This window comes from Macrobrachium rosenbergii, chromosome 27 (genome assembly GCF_040412425.1).
Source record: "Macrobrachium rosenbergii isolate ZJJX-2024 chromosome 27, ASM4041242v1, whole genome shotgun sequence".
In the NCBI taxonomy this organism is placed as follows: domain Eukaryota; kingdom Metazoa; phylum Arthropoda; class Malacostraca; order Decapoda; family Palaemonidae; genus Macrobrachium; species Macrobrachium rosenbergii.
Window position 1 is genome coordinate 39,299,509 of NC_089767.1, and position 17,500 is coordinate 39,317,008.

Genomic DNA, 17,500 nt, shown 5'->3' on the forward strand with positions numbered 1-17,500 from the left:
CCTCATTCCAAAAGACTGACTGAGAACTGGAAGATTATCACCTTCCGGTGAAAGTAGAATTCATAACCCAATGAAACCTCTTGAGTGTCCATCCATGTGTGGACTATTTACCGGTGAGATCTGGTCTATTCATAAAGAAGCCAAGAAGCAAAATGAGAGTTTTCAGTAACAGAGAAAGTATATTCTTGAACTATCAGAGGAATCTACAACAGCGTCTATATTTGTAAGCAGACTAGTTTTGGTGGAATGACTTAGTGTGTCTGTTTACGTTTGCATTAGAAAAAGAAAATGTGGTTAGTAGTTAGAAGTGGACCAAGAGGATGCCCATTCTCTGTTCACAATGAAGAGTCTGGGGCTTACTACTACCATCTCCCAGTTGCAAAAGTTGCCAAACCTCTGTGCGCGGTTAATGACTGGTAATTTCCTGGGCGCGTCCTTGGAGATGGTGGGGTTGGAGGTCTGTAGCCTCAGTGTGTCACTTGACAAATCTCATGCCATATTACTGTGGCAAATTAGAACTTCCTTCCTGATGTAAGCAGTGCTAGATGGATTTTTGCTCAAGTTGCTCAAGATATGGGTTGGTGGCAGTGCTTAATATTTTACAATACATAACACTTTTTACATAAGTCCACTTCATACAAAGGAACATGGTATCTTACCTAGGGGTTAAGTTGACCTACCTTAATTAGAATTTTATTTATGACTTCGTATTATTTCCCAGCCACTAGCACGCAACATGCCCTATGTCATTAAGACACTGGACAGCACTGCGGAAGGGAAAATATTCTGCCCTAGCCAACTCAGTGACTATATTTCCTAACGATTTAATAAGCAATCCAGACTTGGACCACACAGTAAATTTCTAGGACAAAATAAACAGACACATATCGCTCATAAGCTGCCTGAAAAAAACACACACACAACTGAGGATATGGTGTTAAAAAGGTTCCTAAGAAAAGCAGAATCATTGCAGCAAAGGCTCTATTCCCACAGATTAGGGACTGGCCTTTGAGAATGTATCAGAGATGTACTGGCAACCATAAATGGATGTGCTGGTAAGCTTACATAGCAGAAAACCATGATTGTTCTTCTTGACCAGGAAAAGGCATAAGAAGTAGCCAGCTATTCTGTAAGAAATGAGCAATTAGAGAAGAACTAATTCATCAACAGAAGAAGACCAAGAAAAAGAAGCTTTGGGATGAGAACAAGCAAAGGGAACACTAAAAGAATCTGTATATATGTTGTGTGTATATATACACACACACACACATATATATATATATATATATATATATATATATATATATATATATATATATATATATATATATATTCTGAATAACGTGAAGGATAAATCAAAAAAATTAAATTACCAATAATTCTTTCAAAACACTTCCAACGACTACAGGCAATTAACTGGTCAACAAAGCAACTTACCGAATAATCTACCTTTCTCAAGACCCAATCCTTGGGAGACGACGGGACAGCGTCCCTGTGACGTCACGGAATACCGCTGAGAAGAATGTCGTTCCGTAAATAATTCTCCTTCGCATAATTTGCTTCAGACAAGAGGTCATTACGAGGGAACACTGTCCCCCCTGACGAGACGGGTTGTGTAACCATCAATGAACTGTGCGGAGAAAATACCGTGTCAAGATCAAATCCCTCCCTGGGAAAGAAAAAAAAGAAAAAAGGTACCCAAAGAGATGAGAACGCTCAAACGAGGATTCGTCTCTTCCCGTAATGTGGAATCTAACGAGCCAATAAAACCATCTGCACCTCGTTTGTTTGTCCTGGCTTCCGACGAAGGTGATGACGTCACCACGTATTGACCATGAGAGAGAGAGAGAGAGAGAGAGAGAGAGAGAGAGAGAGAGAGAGAGAGAGAGAGAGAGAGAGACCTTTTCTAAATGCACCATTTCTTTCTCCTTCGTTCAACAATGAAGTTTGAAACGCTGCCAGGAACCTCGGCGGCTGAAAAGAATGTTGTTTATTTTCCGTGTTGCTGGTGTTGTTGTTCTTGTTCCTGAAGGAAATCTCGCAAGGCAATAGAAGATAAGAAGGTGAAAAGTATCGTGGCCGCGAGGGGAACTTATTTTCGTTCGCCATGCAGCCGGAAAAGAATCATACATACGATGAAATTACATAAAAAACGATTATGCTCTCATAGTCACGCAGCCGAGAAAGCATTTTACAAACAATAAAATAAAAATAAATATGCTTTCATAATCACTTGGGTAAATTAACAAGTATGCATCAATTAGGCAGTGATATTTGACGAGCAAAAATATTTCAAATAAAACTGAATAATTGTTTGATCACTAAATAAAATGACTACATTTTCTCGTTGACAAACAAAATCCTAAAATTCAGGATATTTCATTTAAGAGAGAGAGAGAGAGAGAGAGAGAGAGAGAGAGAGAGAGAGAGAGAGAGAGAGAGAGAGAGAGAGAGAGAGAGAGAATAATTTAATCCTGGATTCTGAGCCTTCACATTCTATCATGAGAAAGTTATAAACTAACCGAACTGCAAGGCGAAATTTCTTGCCTCAATGTATTTCTTGAAAACGAAGTCTTTATCTTATCTACCTTGATAAAATAGCAAGGTAATCTAAAATTCTCATGGAAGACCGTCATTAAAGTGTAATTTCCTCAACATGAAAAAATTTACCATTAAGCGAGTTTAAAGGACATTTACCCAAACTCTATCTTAGAAACCAACGCTGAATTTCAAAATGGAAAATTTCCAGAGAAAAATTGTAAAAAATTATAAACGTAAACGCGCCTGACATAAAAAAAAAAAAAAATAAAATAGGGAAAAACTGTTTTTATTTTAGCCGCCAAAACAACTTGAGAAACAGTAAGGCAATAACAGCCATTCCTATTTTTATTCCTCAAGAAAAACACTTTTTATAAGGAAAAATGTTGTACGTTCACCATGCGCCAACACAACAAGTAAAAAATCGCCGAAGTTTCTTCGGCGCAACCGAGTTTTCTAAACAGCGTATAATGCTGTATAAAACTCTCGATGTGCTGCAGTATGAAACTCTCAGCTACGACCGGGGAGCGCTCAGTTGCTCCCCAGACGCGGATTGAACTCGGCGGTGCCAGACGCACGACCATGGCTATTAACCTTAAATAAAATAAAAACTACTGAGGCTATACGGCTGCAATTTGGTATGTTTGATAACTGGAGGGTGGATGATCAATAAACCAATTTGCAGCCCTCTAGCCTCAGTAGTTTTTAAGATCTGAGGTCTGACAGAAAAAGTGTGGACGGACAGACAAAACCATCATAATAGTTTTCTTTTACAGAGAAGTAAAAATATTTACAAAAATATTAACATGATGTCTAGCACGTGTCCACAGCCCTACCCATTTTCCAAGCTTTCACAAGGCCCACAAAATAGGCTACATTATCAATTCCCGTCACTCTAAAACTCACCACAAAACTGTTCTAGATAATATTCTACCTGACCTTAAACTCCACTGCTTTATTCTTATCATACATTTTAACATGGGTAATTTTTACAGCTCATCATCACATATGCTTCATTTATACTACGCAACATTTCCTTGTAAGAAGTTCTTCGATTAACATCACTATGGCAATACTTTCAACGATATATATATATATATATATATATATATATATATATATATATATATATATATACATATACATACATATATACAACATATATAAATACAAATATAAGTATATGTATATACATACACACATATATACATACATACATATATATATATATATATATATATATATATATATATATATATATATATATATATATATATATATATATATACATATACGAGTATACACACACACAATCATGATTTCAACACGTACATGTCGCATGCGTGTACGCCTGCATTACGCAACGCACAAACACGCCGTCGACAAGCAAACACGCCCTCCGTAAAAACAAGCAACAAACCAGCCGTGCAAGTCAATTGGAAATACAAAGTCGATACCGCCCTATCAGGGGAAATCTAATACATCTTCCTGTTTACCGCCGGAGCACCGTGGCCGCATGGCAACTGGCATAAAAAAAAAAAAAAGAGTGGAGAAGAGGGAAGGGAGAGGAATAACGGTGAGAGAGAGAGAAGAGAGAGAGAGAGAGAGAGAGAGAGAGAGAGAGAGAGAGAGAGAGAGAGATGAAAATGATGGAAAGAGGAATATGAGGAAATAACCCACTGGAGGGAGGCGTGATTGAAACGGAGAGAGGAGAATGATAAAAGATAATTTAATGAAATGTAAAGGGTAAGATGATGGACATGACTTGATACGTTCGTGAGTATATACAAGGTTTTATATATATATATATATATATATATATATATATATATATATATATATATATATATATACATATATATATACATATATATATATATATATATATATATATATATATATATATATATATATATATATATTGAGCATATAGACAGAACAGAAAATATGTATAAATAAAAAGATGAATATTACAGAATACGTTTGTAAACACATATATATAAATAAAATAGATGAATATTACTTGAATACGTTTATAATATATATATTTTATATATATATATATATATATATATATATATATATATATATTGAGCATAAATATGTATAAATAAAAAGATGAATATTACTAATATTTGTAACACACATATATATATATATATATATATATATATATATATATATATATATATATATATATATATATATATATATATATAAATATAATATAAACAATTTCACAACCAAGCAACATCACCTACACGAGTTTGCATATTATTATCGACTCCACACGAACGTACCTCAATTTACATAACATAAAATGTAACCTCCATGGCCGCCCCTTGGGCGTCGCAAGAGGGCCAACGCAACACATGCAAAATACCAGAGGACTGCGGCATTGCCGAAAACAGGAACAATGCAATGAATTTGGGGAGGGAGGACCTACTGCTGCTGCTGCTGCTGCTACTGCTTCCAGGAAAGGAAAGATATCAGGCAAGGGTGGGTGGTGGGGGAGGGGGGGAGGAGGGGAGGGGAGAGGAAAACACAGATTTCTGGGAACAACCTGTACAGAGCGCGTTCCTGGAAGTTTTTCCAGCAGTCTGCTTGCGTTCGCTCTCTCCCGCTCTCTCTCTCTCTCTTTTTTCAACCCTCAAGAAGTAAACATTAATATATATATATATATATATATATATATATATATATATATATATATATATATATATATATATGAATTTACTTGGCGTTCAGAAAACCTTAAACACAAATATTACCATAAATTATAATAAATGCATCTGCCCGATCAAGGTTTGAACTGTACTGAATGTCTTATTCATTCAGCTATTAAATGAAAATAAGCTGAATTCAACATTGTTTCACACACACACACACACACACACACACACACACACACACACATATATATATATATATATATATATATATATATATATATATATATAATGTACTGATCACTACCGGATACGTATGTGATTTTAATATAATATATATGTATATATATATATATATATATATATATATATATATATATATATATATATATATATATATATATATATATATATATATATATATATGTGTGTGTGTGTAAGATAGAGAAAAGAAGAACATATTTATAGACATACTAACCATCGTGGCATAATGACTTTAAGGCTCCGAGTACTGACGGCAGTGAAATAAAATAAAAAAAATAACATACAAATTCAATCCGAATTCTCTAGAATTAGTTAATGGAGGAGTTGCAATAAAAGTACCATTTAAAAGTGAATTTATGAAAATGCAATTACCGAACACCAGGGAAACGTTATTGAATTTCTCCTCCGAAATATAACATTTACCTCTATGAATGTACTGGGCTGATTGCCAGCTATGTTAAATATAAAAGAGTTGAAAACGTGTGGATGTTCTGATTTCAGATGAACGCTGTACAGAATTTATATATATATATATATATATATATATATATATATATATATATATATATATATATATATATATATATATATATACAGAGTACATATGAATGAATTTTATCACATCACCGTGATTCATATACAAGCGTTAAACTACAAATGTCCTTTAATACCCAATTCCCTCTGCCTCGGAAATAATATATTTTCATATACGTTACCCGAAGGGGACTTTTTAGTTGATAATAAGTTCGTCGTCTCGTGGGCTCCAACCAAGGAAGACAAGAACTCGGGACTACAGTGACGCGCCCTAAACCACATAGAAAAGTGTTTCTCTCTCTCTCTATCTATATATATATATATATATATATATATATATATATATATATATATATATATATATATATATATATATATATATATATATATATATATATATATATATATATATATATATATATATATATATATATACAGAGAGAGAGAGAGAGAGAGAGAGAGAGAGAGAGAGAGAGAGAGAGAGAGAGAGAGCACTTTTCTAAGATAGGAAGAGGAAGGTAAAATGATGAGAGAGAGAGAGAGAGAGAGAGAGAGAGAGAGAGAGAGAGAGAGAGAGAGAGAGAGAGAGAGAGAGAGAGAGAGAGCACTTTTCTAAGCAAAAAAAAAAAAAAAAATCAGAAAACCACCATTCTCTAAAAGCAAACTTCAAAGTGCTCCCAGAAAGGAAGAGATTTTCAAGAACTTTGAGGAAGCAGCCTTACTGAACTCCAATGTCTACGGAAGAGTCGTGGGCCAAAAAGCTGAGAAAACAAGGTTTATTAGTAACATTATCATAAGAGCATCGAGACGAAGACTTAGAGCAACTACAGATATATAACCGAGAAAGGAAAAGAGACTTTGTGAGGGTCATCGTTTTCTGGCAAGACTGATCCAGACTCCGTACGGTATGTTCTACTCAACAGACTTGAGACAATATTATCTTCTCTATTACCTTGAGACGATATTTTCTTCTCTCTCCTCTGAGACGATATTATCTTTTCTCCAGACCTGAGACGATAGTTTCTTCTCACTCACCTTAAGACGATATTTTCTTCTGTCTCCCATTGAGACGATATTATCTTCTCTCTAGACCTGGAACGATATTATCTTCGCTCTAGACCCGAGACGATATTTCCTTCTCTCTCCCCTTGAGACGGTATTATCCTCTCTCTAACCTTGAGACTACATTTCCTTCTCTCTCGCCTCGAGACGATATTTTCTCATCTCTAGACCTGAGAATCAAAAAGGAATTACACCTTTCACTCCCTCACAACACATAAAACCCCAATAACGACGGCGTAAGGCAATCTTGCAAGCGAAGGACAGCCGTCTCCGATGTAGACGGTTGGGGTGGATAAAGAATCATGAAACGCGACCCCATTGGAGATGGTGGGGCCATAAATTTCTCTTAAGGGCCTTTTTGGGAAGAGAGATTGGTCCTCTCATAAAAAAAAAAAAAAGACAAGGAGGTGTGACTTAGGGGGAGGGGGAGGGGAGGAGAGGGTTGGAGAATGATGAGCTGGCAAAGTGGGAATACAAAAATCGCCAATTTTGGCGAGGTGACACGACGGAGGGGAGCGGAAAATTGGCTGTAAAGTGAGGATAAAAATGGACGGCGAAAATTGGTATTATGTTTCCGGTTGAAAAAACGCGGGGAAAACTAAACGACTGATGTAACTTTTAGGAGACGAAAGACAAGACCTTTACCCATGATGATAAAACTGGAAACACAGGGAGGAACAGAGAGTTCTAGAACTTTGACATAAGTAAAAAAAAAAAAAAAATGTGACTTTTTGAGAAAATGAAATTTGAAACTCAACCTGCGCCTTAGAGAGAGAGAGAGAGAGAGAGAGAGAGAGAGAGAGAGAGAGAGAGAGAGAGAGAGAGAGAGAGAGAGAGAGAGAGAGAATTTTCAAAGATGATAAATGGATAAACTATATTTTTCCATTTCCCCGAATTTTACAGAGAGAGAGAGAGAGAGAGAGAGAGAGAGAGAGAGAGAGAGAGAGAGAGAGAGAGAGAGAGATTTGCCAAGTAAGAGGAAAAATAAATAAACGTCATTTTTTCCATTTTCCAGGATTTTCCAGTTCACCATTAGTTCCCCTACCCTTCACAGCTCTCGTAACTGAGCACCCCTCACCCCTACCCCCTTTCCAGAGACTCTGGAATGACAGAGAAGAGCCATTCAAGGGGGGTGGGGGTGAGGGGGGGGAAAGGGTGCTCAGATAACCCTAACCAGTTACTATGAGAGACTAGAGTGCAACCCCTAGCCATTAACAGGGGGGTTAAGAGGGGGGAGGGACTACGTTAGCCCCTTATTGAGTTGATGAGGCAAACAAATACACGCACTCTCTCTCTCTCTCTCTCTCTCTCTCTCTCAGCAACACCGACTGAATAAAATCGTCTGTGATTCATTGACCGGTCACTAAATTAATCACTTATGTCAGCCTCAAGTTACACACAAAATCTCTCTCTCTCTCTCTCTCTCTCTGCAACACCGATTGAATAAAATCGTTTGTGCCTGACTGACCGATCAATCAATTAATCACTTCAGTCAGCCTTAAGTCACACACAAAATCTCTCTCTCTCTCTGTCTCTCTCTCTCTCTCTCTCTCTCAGCGACACCGATTTAATAAAATCGCGTGACTGACTGGTAAGGTCAATTAATCACTTAGTCAAGCTCAAGTCACACACGAAATCTCTCTCTCTCTCTCTCTCTCTCTCTCTCTCTCTCTCTCTCTCTCTCTCTCTCTCTCAAAGACCTAAAACTGGACCGCGTAGCAACAGGCAATTTTGGGGGGGCGTTAGTACACCAACTACGCTGAAGGACCGCTGTGGCCGAAAAGATCGATAACTACCCTTGTAGAAAGAGAGAAAAAGCTGTTCTTGGGTCGCCCAGGGGTTGATGTCTTCTTTGTCTACGGAAGACCTTCCCATTCCCATTCCCATTCCCGCGCCCCCCCCCCTTCCCCGTTTTCTCGGATGATGGATGAGTGGACGCGAACGAGGGAATTCTCCGAGATATATCAATTTCGCCTGATAAACTGGAGACAGGGTGTCCGTGTGAATAATGGAAGGGTGGTGAAAACCTTTAAAAATGATGACAAAAAATGTAAAATAAAAAAAAATTTAAAATAATCGAAATATGGAACAGAGAGAGAGAGAGAGAGAGAGAGAGAGAGAGAGAGAGAGAGAGAGAGAGAGAGAGAGAGAGAGAGAGAAAGTCTTGTTATATGGATGTGGTGATTTCCGTAAAAACACTGTAACTAAAATTGAATTAATACCACAAAAATATTCACAAGAACAATCACTTCCAGTACAACACAAAACAATTAATACTAAAAATAAATATACAAAAATAAACAACAGCAATAACATAATAACAACAGTCTAAACTAAACTTTCACAATAAAAAAAATTAAACTGAAGCAATCGCATTGGAAAAAAATAATGTGTACAGCTACTTCCAAACATCAAAAATTATCCCTTAAAAAATCATACATAAATGCTTTAAAACCAACCGCGCAGCTTCCCCCTTCCTAGATAAAGTGAGTTGAATCCCACAGCGAAAAGGATCTAGGTCGGATAATACTGCGGGGGGGGGGGAGATTCACATCCCACTAATGTGGTCGGTTTGATAAATTGAAGTGGAAGGAAGTTTCCCTTTGCCAAAGTCCCAGCCTAGCAACACAGAGAGAGAGAGAGAGAGAGAGAGAGAGAGAGAGAGAGAGAGAGAGAGAGAGAGAGAGAGAGAGAGAGAGAATTATAAAAAAGAAAACACAAGATAAATATAAATAACTCGAGCGACTACCGTAACAGGATTCAATTCACTGAGGACAAACTTTACTTTCCTAGTAAACAATGAGAGAGAGAGAGAGAGAGAGAGAGAGAGAGAGAGAGAGAGAGAGAGAGAGAGAGAGAAGATGAATGCAAAAACTTGAGCGACTACCGTAAATGGATTTAATTCACCGAGACAAACTTTACATTCCTAGTACGTAAACAATTAGATTCGAACAAATCTCGACAAGTAGAGAGAAAGGTCAGATGAATGCAAAACTCAATCGAAATGGATTTAATTCACTGAGACAAACACATTCCTAGTACGAAACAATTAGCCGAACAAATTTGTGTACCAGAAAGTGTGTCGAAATGTTAGTTCAAAGTGTGTGTGATTTGTGTGTGTGTGTGTGTGTGTGTGTGTTTTTAGGGAGAATATCCAAAACGAGGGACGGTCCAAACTCCAAAATCAGACGCAGGAAGAGGAAATTCGCTGATTCAGTTTGCCTGGAAATGGTTTTTTTTGAAACTCCAAATTGTGCAGAGAAATACTAAGGGGGGAAATTACTCCTCAATAAAAGTTATATAATATAATATTAATGATAAATTCATCATAATTAACGTTCCCAGATCTTAAGTAGTAAGCAGCTGCACTGCAAGGACATAGTGAAATGTGGTCAGAAAATCCGCAGAGTTTGTAACGTCCCACACTTCAAAATGATATAAAAACATGGTGATCATTATTATTTACAAAAAATAATAGCACTAGTTGCAAAGTAAATACTGAAAATACAAATGAAACTTATTGATAATTTTAAGTGATAACGATATTTTTTCCAAACAGGTTCATTAAAAGATAACAGTTCCCACAAGTCATTATCTGATAAACTCCAGCATTACACCTATCTGACAATTCTAAGAAAAAAAATAAATAAAAACAGAATTTGTTAGAACATGTATTCACATATGCATGAAACCGTTTAATCAGTATAAAAAAAGATCATAAGCCGTTAACAATAAAATATGCGCATAAACACGCGGAGAAAAGTCTTTAACCCGGTTTCCTAAATACGCGGTGGCTATCACTGTGATGATAATCGACTGCGGTGGGTCGCAGCCACTGTACGAAAGACATAAATATATGCACGTGCATTTGTATGTATATCAAAATCACCATGATAAAATGGAAAACGGATTTAAACAGTTTTTCATTTTTTCCCGATGGTGTCCGACATATAAATTCACGTTCAACATTTTATATATATCTTTATACATATCTACATACATACATATATATGTATATGTATACATAATATAAACACATGTATATATATATATGTGTGTGTATATATTTTATATATATATATGTATGTATATATATATATATATATAATATATATATATATATATATATATATATATATATATATATATATATATATATATATATATATATACATATACAAAACTAAGCCTGGGAAAGAAAACCGAAAATAAGACAGACCCCAAAGAAAGGAAGCAATGACAAAAGGCCTCATTCCCCAACTTTCGCTTCTGAAAAGAGTCCTCGACAGTTTTTGCGCCAAGGGCAAGTTACCCTCTTCCTACGTAATTGCACTTCTTGGGAGAACTTGGATAAATTTTAAGGAAGAAAAGAGTTGAGAGAGAGAGAGAGAGAGAGAGAGAGAGAGAGAGAGAGAGGAAAGTCAGTTAATTAAACAGTTTCATACCGGCTGTCATTAAGTTTGTACAAATGAAAGCAAAAAGCATGAAAAATGTTATAATGACGAGATATATACAGTATATATATAAATATATATATATATATATATATATATTATATATATATATATATATATATATATATATATGCGTGTGTATATTCGTAAACACTGCATAGTGTTAAAAATATTAATACCAGAAATTAAAGGAAAATATTTTGGTACCATGACAACAATGACATTATATTAAAAGAAATAAGTAATCTTAAGTCAAAATAAAAATAAATAAAAATAAATAAAAATTAAAATGTATTCAACTTTAATACGCTGCATCCCAATCTGTAGGACAACGGGCCAAAAGTCCTACAGTCCTAAAAAAATGAAAAATGAAAAATTGAAATGCACTCAACTTTAATGCGCTGCATCCCAATCTATGGGACCAAAAGTCCTAAAAAGTCCTAACAAAATGTTTTTTTAAATCAAAAATTAAAATGTATTCAACTTTAATGCGCTGCGTCCCAATCTGTAGGACCAAAAGTCCTAAAAAGTCTTACAAAAAAAATTTTTACTAAAAAATTAAAATGCATTCAACTTTCATACGCTCCATCCAAATCTGTAAGACCAAAAGTCCTAAAGTCTTACAAAAATTTTTTTTTTCATAAAAAATTAAAATGCACTCAACTTTAATGCGCTGCATTCAAATCTGTAGGACCAAAAGTCCTAAAAAGTCTTAAAAATTTTTGTTAAATCAAAAATTAAAAAGCATTCAACTTTAATACGCTGCATCCCAATCTGTAGGACCAAAAGTCCCCCCAAAAATCTCAATAAAAAATTAAAAAGCACTCAACTTTAATACGCTGCATCCCAATCTGTAGGACAATGGGCCAAAAGTCCTAAAGAGTCCTAAAAGTCCTTTATGCTGCCTTTACAAAGCGACTACACCATCCCAAAGGGACCCCCAACAGACGGTAGCAGAGGAGAGTATTCAAAAATCTCTCTTTTTCCAACGAGACCTTTTAAAGACTTCTCTCCCCTAATGAGGAATTCTTTTGGCGAGGAAATCTTGAGAGGCCGAAGCGAGAGGCCGCCTTTCTTTCCCCCCCAATCCCTGGGGAGTGGATTAAAATGCCACGTGTCGTCCAGTTTCCAGTTTTTTTTTTTTTTTTCAATGCTGAAGGATGCTTATGCACATCATATACATGTATGAATACATGTGTAATTGGCATATGGAAAGACATCGTGAAAAGGTGTGCGAGTGGCCCGCCCCACCTTCTCTCTCTCTCTCTCTCTCTCTCTCTCTCTCTCTCTCTCTCTCTCTATATATATATATATATATATATATATATATATATATATATATATATATATATATATATATATATATATATATATATATATATATATATATATATATATATATATATTAATCCCAATGATTACAGATATAGTAACTCGAGTACATTATACAGTACTTGATCTCTTCAAGTTCGGTGTTTCACATATGTTAACAGATAGAACGCTTTGTGGATATACGGAGTATGGTGACAACAAAACACATACATATGTACACGCATGTAGGTATACACACAGAGACATATAAATATAAATACACACACACACACACACACATATATATATATATTATATATATATATATATATATATATATATATATATATATATATATATATATATATATATGTGTGTGTGTGTGTGTGTGTGTGTGTGTGTGTATGTATATTCAACTCAATCTCATACTGGTTCTCGAAAGCGTATATAACAATGACCCAAAAATTACCTAAGTGAATTACTTATACACGCATGTAGGTATACACACATAGACATATAATATAAATACACACACACACACACACATATATATATATATATATATATATATATATATATATATATATATATATATATATATATATATATATGTGTGTGTGTGTGTGTGTGTGTGTATGTATATTCAACTCAATCTCATACTGGCTCTCAAAAGCGTATATAACAATGACCCAAAAAATTACCTAAGTGAATTACTTACACAGCACTGTTAACGTAATTTTCCCGTTAACAATTAAAATGACCAATTCATTGCCTTCACAAATTTATTCAGCCTCTCATTTCTAAAAACAATTTGGACGTTTCTTTTGTTTTAAAGAAATCAATCAGGAGTAACGAAGCTCGAGGGGCTAAATTTACTTTTTTTTTTATTATAAATCAGCGGTCCTATTCCATTCTCGTCTATTTGGACTTTTTCCTCTCATATTTGGGGTGAGTCACTTTTTGATTCCATCCTTGGGCAGATTGAACTGTATATAGAATTTAGGACAAAGGCCAAGCACTGGGACCTATGAGGTGATTCAGCGCTGAAAGGAAAACTGGGGGTTAAGAGGTTTGAAAGGTGTAACAGGAGGAAAACCTCAAAGCAGTTGCACCATGAATCAATTGTTATGAGAGGGTGGAAAGTAAGATGGAAGAAAGAGAACATGAAAGGAGGTACAGTAAAAGGAACGAAAGGGATTACAGCTAGTGGTCGAAGGGACACTACAAATAACCTTAAGTAATGCCTACAGTGCACCGCATGAGGTGCACGGAAGGCGCTACCCACCTACGGGGCGTTGGCTTGTTTTGAATGGGTACTTATTTAACGACTAGACAATGAGATGAATAGACACCATTCTATTCTCAGGTTGTCACGTGACAAGTCAAGACCAACGCTTCTCACATTAACTCCGAGGAGATCAGGAACTCGAGGATTGTACTACCACCTTAGTGAATACTTTTTCCACTCCGCTGCAAGGCTTTGTAATTGTTCCCCCCGTTCTCATTTCCCCTTTATCACTCCGTTCTTCAAGGTTGAGTCTATCAGCTCTTTCATGATAAAGTCCAGATTTTTCTTCATCACTTATATATATTTCTTGCATCCACTAAAATTGGCCTTGATAAAGTCTAAAGTTTTTTGACGCGCAGCTCTGTAGATTAAAAATTCTAATGTCAATGTACTCAATGTTATTATGAAAATAAGGTTGTGTTTTAGATAGCTGAATGTTTTTTGATGCTTGTGCTATTAAGATCGCGTGATAGGTGTGTTACACATACGAACTCAAAATGAGAAAAAACGGTCTTTGTTCCTAGTGAAATCTTGGTGCTATATAATCAATAGCATTCATTACTGCGGCAAATATTTCAAGTTATACATCACCGAATCAATAATGAGTATACACTTTCACATATATTAAAAAATGCAAGGTTACAAATCTTTGGTAACCTTTTCAATACTAACAATAACCATTTGATCATGAAAAAATACACAGATAAGTTTCAACAAAAATTTACAAAATCATAGTAAATGTATTGGAAAAACCATCACCTACTGGTCTAAATAAGTACTCAGATTATAAATATGTACGTTCCTTTCATAATAATAACGGAATGTCCTGAATCCTGATATCTTGGCACAAAATAACTGAAATAAAAAAAAAAACTTTTAAATCAACCTTCTCAAGAGCCTTGAAGATGCCACACCGTCATCTCGAATGCAAAATATACTCGTGAACTTCCTTGGGATGCCACTGATGAAACATCAAATAGTGACCTTGGAAGGTCATTTGGAAGGTCAGACATTGGAAGGTCAGACGCCCATCTTGGAAGGTCACTCCCTGACATCGATGTATGAGTCTACCCATACTGAGAAGCTTAAGTTTCAGTGAGAAGGAATAAGGCTAATCACAGTTAATATTTTAGAGACTGTTAATGACAAACAGTTTGAGGAAGAAAGTTAACGAAAAACAACCTGAGGACCTGAGGAAGGAAGTTAATGACAAACAGTCTGATGAAGAAAGTTAATGACAAACAGTCTGAGGAAGGAAGTTAACGACATACAACCTGAGGAACGAAGTTAATGACAGAAACTAAGGAGGGAAGCTAATGACATTATTTTACAAAAATACGGGGGCCAAGATGTCTGACATACATTGAGATCATTCAGCCTTCTTCTGTTCGTCTCAAAAGACAAGGGATGAGAAAGGCCAGACTGACAAGTCGCCCTCGGCCGAATATTTCTGCCACGCCACTGAAGCCATTAGCAATTCACAGTCTGGAGATGAAGATACCACGCAGAATATATCTCAACCAAAACATCTCGCCCCTTTTACACGAAGGTCGAAGGGACCAATGTCATAACTCGTTTATCAAAATATCTGTTTGACACAACCTCTGCTAAATGGTAGCACCAGCGATGCTAATGGGAATTTATCGCCTTGAGATGACGACAGAAATACCACGATGTCAAAATTCGAACATTTTCATTCGAATTTATATATATTAAAGGGCCGACAGTCTCACCAGGAGGTAGAGGGGATGATAAAGATAGCTGATATTTTTCTCTCTCTCTCTAGCATGGAGACCTTATCACTTATTCACAAGGGATGTTTTGTTTTGCAATCTGCCGTGTCAAAACGTGGGACACATTTGCGAGATGTTTGAAGAATTGCAACGTGCTCATTGCATGAGCATCTGTCGAAATGTAAAATGCCCGCTCCAAGAACATCTATAAAAAATGTCATTGATAATTAAGCAGTCTAATTCGTATATATCCAAAGATTTATATTACAAAGTTAAAATAAAAAATGAAAAAGTTTATTAAGACCACAAATGAATTAATCAACCATTCAAAATCTTGGCCCGAAGGATTAGATTTAAATTTTGTTTAAGAACCAACTTTTTAGGTTCTTCTAGCAACGGGGGGAAACCTACATAAAAAATTAAGTAGAACTAAATAAATTAATGGCGAGAAATGAAAAAACAATCACCAGAAAAAAATTCCTTAATTCTTCATTATCCAGTAATTTTGTTTTTAAATTGAAAAACGAAAAGCTGCTAGAATATCAATGAACAAAATTTATTTTGTAAACCAATCAACCATTCAAAATCTTGACAGAGGGCAATCCGCATGTTCCAAATGAAAATATCTGACACCATATGCTGAATCGTGTGTGTGTGTGTGTGTGTGTGTTCTCATATATACAAAAGCAAGGTAAGAAATCTGACTATTCAAGAGATTTACACAATCAGAGCCTATCAGATTTTCTTCCTCTTACTCAGTTCTTAGAAACGAACAAACGCCATATCTAAACCCGTATTTTTCCTCACCAAAAACCATGAAACACTGGTAAGAGAAAGGATCCAATGGAACTCAAATGCTTTGCCAACCTTGACACGGAGACAGTTGACTAAAGAAAAAAAATAAAATAAAAAATCCACCGGAAAATGTATAAAAATCTAAGAAAAAAAAAATCCACCGGAAAAGTATCATTGCTCCCCTTCTTTGACGTATAAACAAAGGCTGTAAACTGGAACGCTCTATTTTTTTATTTTTTTAAGAATCTCAATAGCAGCAATACCTTATCCCACCGCAAGTTCAATTATGACTTTTCATATTATTTACCGGCCGATGACTGAAAGCGAAAGCAAATTAAAATAGTATTGCCAAGTGCCATTATAGTAAAACTGCTCCCAAATTGATGAAAAAATAAACACCGTTTTTAAACAGCTAATCAGCCTTGACCTTTAGATCCCCTCATCTCCCTGATATAGTTAACTTTGAATTTTTTTTATTTTTAAACACATCTTTTAAAATATTTTCATTGTCAGGAGTGGGATTCGAACCCACGCCCGGAAGACCGGACTGCGACCTGAACGCAGCGCCTTGGACCGCTCGGCCATCCTGACGGTGGAATTCTTGGCCCCCTGACAAAAACATCGGTCGCCCCCAAATATAATAATAATAATAATAATAATAATAATAATAATAATAATAATAATAATAATAATAATAATAATACTGCTACTACTACTAATAATGATATTTACTGTGATTATTATTATTATTATTATTATTATTATTATTATTATTATTATTATTATTATTATTATTAGCCAAAAAATGAACCTACTCGTATGGAACAAGCCCGCCATAGGTGCCACTGATTT

General features: G+C 35.5%; 1 non-coding gene across 1 annotated transcript; it reads right to left on the reverse strand.

The window, feature by feature from the left end:
• Positions 1-17,155: 17,155 nt before the first annotated feature.
• On the reverse strand, positions 17,156-17,239 carry TRNAL-CAG (transfer RNA leucine (anticodon CAG)). Its single transcript has one exon. It is a non-coding gene; the product is annotated as a tRNA-Leu (tRNA).
• Positions 17,240-17,500: the final 261 nt, after the last annotated feature.